The following is a 6,660-nucleotide window of genomic DNA, read 5'->3' on the forward strand; positions in this document are numbered from 1 at the left end:
TATGTGCCCTCTGGTGGGAAAGCAAAAGCTCCACAGAGAGGGAATTAATGCAGATCAGCCCATGCTCTGCTGAGCTACTTCATTCCACAAGGTCAGCAGCCAGCTGGCTGGGGAGAGCTTTGCTAGAGAGCAGCTTACATGTCCAGAGGTGTTCAGATAGGATTCCCCATACTGGGCAAAGGACAAACCCGAGTTATGAACATCACTGCTCCACTCACACGAACATTACAGAAGAATTTCTCTGAAATTTTCATTTCTAGTGCTAGATTTCTAAAGCTCTTGCGTGTTTTACATCAATACCTATCTTCCTTTCTATCCACAAAGGTAGGAATGACAGAAGCGCAGATCAAAGCGAAGTGTGTGTTTGAAGATAAGTGGGTCTCTGTATAAATACAGATTCTTTGAGCATGCAAAGAGTTAACTGCAAAAAAGTAATAAGGAAATGAATGTCCTCTTGTGAGGCCAGATGATGTGTAAATTCTATTTACCTGAGAAAATCTATAATTACATTTACCATTTAATTGATTTAAGAGAAATGCAGTCTGCATTTTTATAATGAGCGTTCCCAGACATTCACTGGAAGTAAACTTTAAAAGAGATGCAAATGACAACCTGTTTTAATGGCTGTGTGCGAAACAGAAGCTGCCATCTTTTGCACTGAAGATGTGCAAGATCTGCAAATCCAGAATGAGGCACTTGAAAACTGAGCAACTCAAAATAATCCATTATGCTCCGAGACATGGATGAAATAATAAATGAGAGGCAAATTATGAGTGCTGGTGAGCCTGTGAGAACACATCAGAAATTACTATTTAATTTAAATGCTTGTATGTAATACTAACTAGCATGCCATTAGCTATCCTTTTGTGTACATATTGTATTCTCATTGTAGTGAGTTCCATGTAGGGTTAACAATTATTGGATCTGGAGCACAACTAATAAATAAAGCCTTCTCAACTGTTGCACACTGAGAAGAGTGGATCTACAACTTCATCTCAGTCTGCAGACCCTGACTTCATTACTTAGGGAACAAAATTATATGATAATTCTCTGTTGTCTGCTGTGAACCTATTGGGAATGACCCAATGTAAAATCTAGTTATGATCTCTGTGTTAAACTCGACTGTGTTTCTGTCACTGCAGGAGCAGCCACCAAAGCTGTAAGTATGACCAGCTCTTTTTTCTTTTTGGTCCAGTATATGAGAAGTAAAACATTTGGAACTATGAGAGAAAGACTGACCAGTGATGCCCAATCATCTGGGGTGTGTCAGAGGAGAGAGTACAGTACTCTGCTACCAGTGTGGTTTGGCAGTGTGCGTAATGCATGACACTTGACATGTCTGAGTACTTTCCTATTGTCACACTTCTCTTTAGCTGGTATTTCACAGACAACTCTGTGAATTGCTAATATGAGGTATTTCTTGAAATGTTAAGATAAAAAATCCTGTGTGCAAATGTGCTGTTGTTGTGCCTGAAGAACATTTACAGGATGCCTGGAGAAAAGGCAGACAAGTGTGATCCTAAGTGTAAACTCAGACCTGTTCTTCACAAATGGATTAGGAGTGGTTGTTGAGTCCAGCAATGTTACAGCATAGGGTAGCCTATCAATGTCTGATGTGCTGAGCTACCTTACAATCCTCATTCTATGCCACATGTAAGATACCACTGTCCCTCAGTGTTCTTCTTATTTATATCCCAGATCTGACCTAGCTTTCTAGCTGATGCTTCCAGTGGCAAGCTACATCCCAGAAGATCACAAAAGCTACAAAGATAGGGAAGACTCTGAAAGGCAAGACTATGAGGAACAGCTGAGGTTGCTTGGTTTGTTCAGCCTGGAGGAGGCTGAGGGGAGTCCTCTTGGCAGCCTACAGCACCTCATGAGGGGAGCAGAGGGGCAGCACTGAGCTCTGCTCTCCGGTGACATACAGCCATAGAATTATAGAATCACTAAGGTTGTCAAGACTTTTAGGTAGTCCTGTGCGAAGCCAGGAGTTTGACTTGATCCTTATGGGTCCCCTTCCAACTTGCGATATTCTATGATTCTATGATCACCTTCATTTTACTTGAGGAACAAAGGAGTCAGTAACATTATGCAAGTGAAAAGCAGAAACTGGAACCAATTATGCCAATTGCTTCCTCAAGGGTCTGAATCATAGCAGTGTATTTCACAGAAATATTTGTAAATGGTGCTTAAGTAAGTAGACCATAGTCTCATATGCATTATGAACAAGTTCTGTAGGCTACCAGATCCAAGAGCATGTAATTTTAGTGAAGCTTACTTTCTGAAGTATGTAATCCAGCAGGGAGAATGAATTATTTAAAAACTAATAGTCATAATCATGAAGAACTAAATTAGCATTAACATTTCTATTTCAAATGTACATGCTTGTGAGGAATGGAAAGATATTGTCCAAGGATAGAGCAAAGGAGTCTAAGGAGTAATTTTCTACATTGTTCACAGTAGAAAGGCTAATGTTTCAGTTGACATTTACTACATGATTTTTAATGAAATCGTGAAAGATATTTGTGTAAAAATCAACAGCTCTGGAGGAAGAGAACTATTTGCCTACCTTGAATACTGTAAAAACAGCAGTTGAAGTTTGTCTACTCAAGTTATGCTAATCCCTGTTCTTCAGGAAAAGCCCTTTGGGAAATAGACTAGTTTGAAATGAGCAATAATGCCTTTGGGAGTGCAAGTTTTCTTGTGAAGTTCAGATACATCCGTCAATAACTCAGCTAGAAATACCAAATCATTTCACAGTTGGGGATTAAATAATAGAATTATTTTTAACCATTAGGCCGCTTTGCCTAAGGATTAGGCTTCATGTTATCAAAAGGGTTAAATATGACATATCCAATTCTAAATCCCTTTCGAGCTATTCAGTTTGGGTATCTCAGGTCTTTCAGCAATCAATATTGTGAGCTATGTTTTTGTTCCCCCACCTGCCTCCCTCTGGCTCACGTGTTTCAAAAAAGAGGATGCAGTAACACAAGTATCAGCTCAGATCTGTCTCATAAAACACCTTTTGGAGAACAAAATATAATCATACTTCTAAAGACATTTAGCAGCATTTGACTTTGCATTTAACTATATAGTACATATGAAGTCAAAACCGTTTACAAGTTTACATCTTTGCAGGTCTAAAGTATAATGCCTTTTTTCTTTAAGCTTACTGTTCATTTCTTTCATGACATTTTTAATAAAGTTCAATTTTCCTTAATGCCCCCAAGGTATTATTGTTGTAAAGCCAGCAGATAGTAATAACAGAATTGTTCAGGTTTCGCATATTCCAGAAAGAACATTAAAAAAAATCCAGTTCCCTTACACAGCCAAGAAATGAGGATTCGAAGTTTCGTCTTGCAGTGATAACTAACTGTGTCTTCTTATAAACAGCAGGAGCAGACTGCTCAGAACAAATACTTATTCTTTTATTTCAGTAAAAAAAAATGTAGTAACCAGTAGTTAAATTGTGCTGTCATTTAAAATGATATAAATTTGGAGTTGCTTGGTTGATTTGGGTATGTTTATAGTGTTATACATTTTCATAATGCAAATTAGTAGAATTTGATTCTGAAAATCTATGTCTGAAATATTATTTCTGTTTTGACATTTGTGCTTCTTATCCTTGCTACTAATGCTGCTAAAGTTTTAGAAACCTATCCTTGTGTAATTTGCCTTGTGGGAATAGCAAACAAAATACTATGGCTATATCGCGTTAATGTGCTTATGCAATGGCATATTTATAGCCAGACAGCTCTTGTGATATTTCTTTCAATATCTGGAAGGAAGTAAAAAATAACATCTCTAGTTTAGGCCTGTTCTTTTAAAATTCTAGCAAAGGAAAGTTACTACTCTTTCTAGAGTCTGAAAAATGAAGTTGTTGAAATGTTTTCATGAAATGTATTTACCAGTGCACAAAACCTGGAATATAACTGGCAAGGAGGACTGAATGCAAGTGTTTTTTGTCCAGGGTCTATTTTTTTGTGTATTTATTTGGGCAGAAAATATACCATTGTGGTTTTGGTCAATGGGTTTCAACAACCTAATCTAACAGACTAGGGGCGTTTTAATGGAGTGAGTCCTCCAACAAACAAGCCCTCAGAAGGATTTAAGACTGAGTTTAACTGGGTGCCTCAGCACCATTTCATTACAATCTCCATTAGCACCCAGCTCCATTGCCCCATGAGTCCTATGAAAAACCTAACTTCTTCAGAACATGGTGGCAGTTAGCCAGCTTTAATACCGTGGCTTTTTCACTCTCAAAATCAGGTCATGTGTGGTACTGGCCATTATCCAATAAAGTTTACCCGGGAAGCTGTGTTGAGAAATAAATCTGACATTCAGGAACTGTTTCAGTTTTTTCTTTATCAGATGATTTCTTCTTGACTGAAACAGAAGAGTCGTCTCTGCTTCGGAATTTTGGGTTACAAGGTCTGCCTGCTTCAGTGAGGTGAGGGAGCCAGGTGAACTACAGTTGACAAGACAAGAACCTCCCAGTTCTTTTGCCATTTAAAATAGGGAAATAATTCTTAAGCTGAAAATTATTGGATTAACAAGTAGGATAAAAGAAGAAATTAAGTGTCTTAGGTGCTGGGTTTAATTTCCTTGGCATTGAAGCTTCTGTAAATTCCAGAAAGGTTAATGAGGAAAGACAGCTGTTAATTCTTGTTCCCTGAAAAGTAGAAAAAAATCAAAAAGTCTGCTTAATAGTTTTCAAAGTACATTACTGTTGGCTTCTAAAAAAATAAAACAAGAAATTGAGACAACTGAGCTATGTGGAAAAATGTCACTGAATCCATAGAAGCCTTTGAGTGCACCTAAACTGAGGTATTTATGGTCAGGTCAGTCTGCTGTAGAGATAAACATGCAGCCTCAACGGAGTGGCAGGCTGGGCAACCACATGACTGAAAACAAGTTTTGTCAAAGTCTGTTTGTCACACTGAGTAATCTAAAGGAGGGCAGAGGGCAGTTTCAGCAGCCACTATAAATCTTTAACCAAAGATGTAGCCATTAGAGAGCACTTACATCATCACTTAAGTCCAAGTCTTCAGTGTCACAGAGATCACTTAAAACATCCTGAAACCAAATGTTAGTATACAAATCTGCCATACAAAAAAAAAAAAGAAAATGATGTAAATATACCCTATTTACTGCATTTATTTGCCTACCTTGTTTTTTTGTTGGTTTTTTTTTTTAATCTTTCTATAGCTTTGCATGCTGGCTTACACAGCTCATCATAATTCTCATAAAAGGTTCTCCAACAATTCTTCTATGAATCTTTATAAATAGAAATTAAGCAAATCCTTTATTTCTTTTATTTAGAATTGAATTCAGTAATGCTTCCGCTCTAGTGAATTCATTCTTAAGTCCTTTCTTTCATAAATCACAGATACTACTGCTAGGTATAATGCTACAGTAATAGCTGTATCAATATCAAAAAAGCAGTTGAGGAATGAGATATTGCCTTCTCCAGACTCAACATTCTCATTCATACTTCCAGAATTCATTGACTCTTTTGACTGTAGAGATACGCACGAGCCTAAATGCAACAATTCTCAGTCTTTGTTTGTAGCTAGGGACCCACATCAGAAGCATGTACTCTTCAAGCTTTTGTTCCAATGGATGGAAATGTAAGTGGTCATTTTCTGTTACACTGTTTTTGCAACTCACTTATCAGATTATTCTATCATGACAATTTGTTCCTTTAATAATTTTTTCTTCAATCTCCTAATCACTGTCGTCTTTTTTTAGAGCTTTACTGTAGTTTTCAATCAAAATTAATTGCAAATCCAGGTACTTTACAGAAATCTGAATACATATGCTATACAGTCTGTTGTAGATAAACATGTAGATAGGTAGGTTGGTGGATAGATAGGTAGGTAGATACACAGATTTATCTATCAAACGTGTTCTCACAGAGAGGGTAGTGAGTTATCCTGAATATATGTGTATTTCCCAATACATTCCTATTTATTTGCATTATTAAGTTAGCCTTCTTTAATTCTTTCTTAATGGAATCTCCTATTGGTCATTGTCTTGCATACCTGGGATCAATGTTAAGCTGATAGGACTACAATAGGTATTAATCTTTTTTCAGTAGTGGTGCAACCTTTGCTTTCTTTAAGCACTCTGGAATTTTTCCAGTGTTTGAAAACTGACTGAGAATTAATGTTAACACTCTGCAATGCTCTTTGCTGGCTCTTTTAAAACTCTTGGATGTGACTAATCTGGACATGCTGATTTAAAAATATCTAAGTTTAGAACCTGCAGATAACTAGATCTTCTCTGTACTCCCTTTAATGTAAGCCAAAAATTATGTTTTTAATTCTATTATTAAAGGTCTCTTTTTGTTGCTCTGTTCACTCTCCTGCTGTTTTGTCATTTCATGTCTGTTTGAAATCCTGCAGGTGGGATCAGCTCTGGGTTTCTAAAGTATTTTTTTTTTTAAGGAGAGGCTACAAACTTCTTTGAAGATTACCTTTGACTTTTATGAACTCTTCAGATAAATGGGTGTCAGCTGTAAGCAGCTCAGTCCTGTTTATAACTTTTTGCAGGAGGGAGCTGCTTTTGTTTTTTCCACTTATTTATCTAGACCCTGTTTAAGAGTAACTTTCAATATGCTTTTTCAATCCTTTGCATGGCAGTACTTGTAGAATTTTG

This window comes from Numida meleagris, chromosome 2 (genome assembly GCF_002078875.1).
Source record: "Numida meleagris isolate 19003 breed g44 Domestic line chromosome 2, NumMel1.0, whole genome shotgun sequence".
Lineage (NCBI taxonomy): Eukaryota > Metazoa > Chordata > Aves > Galliformes > Numididae > Numida > Numida meleagris.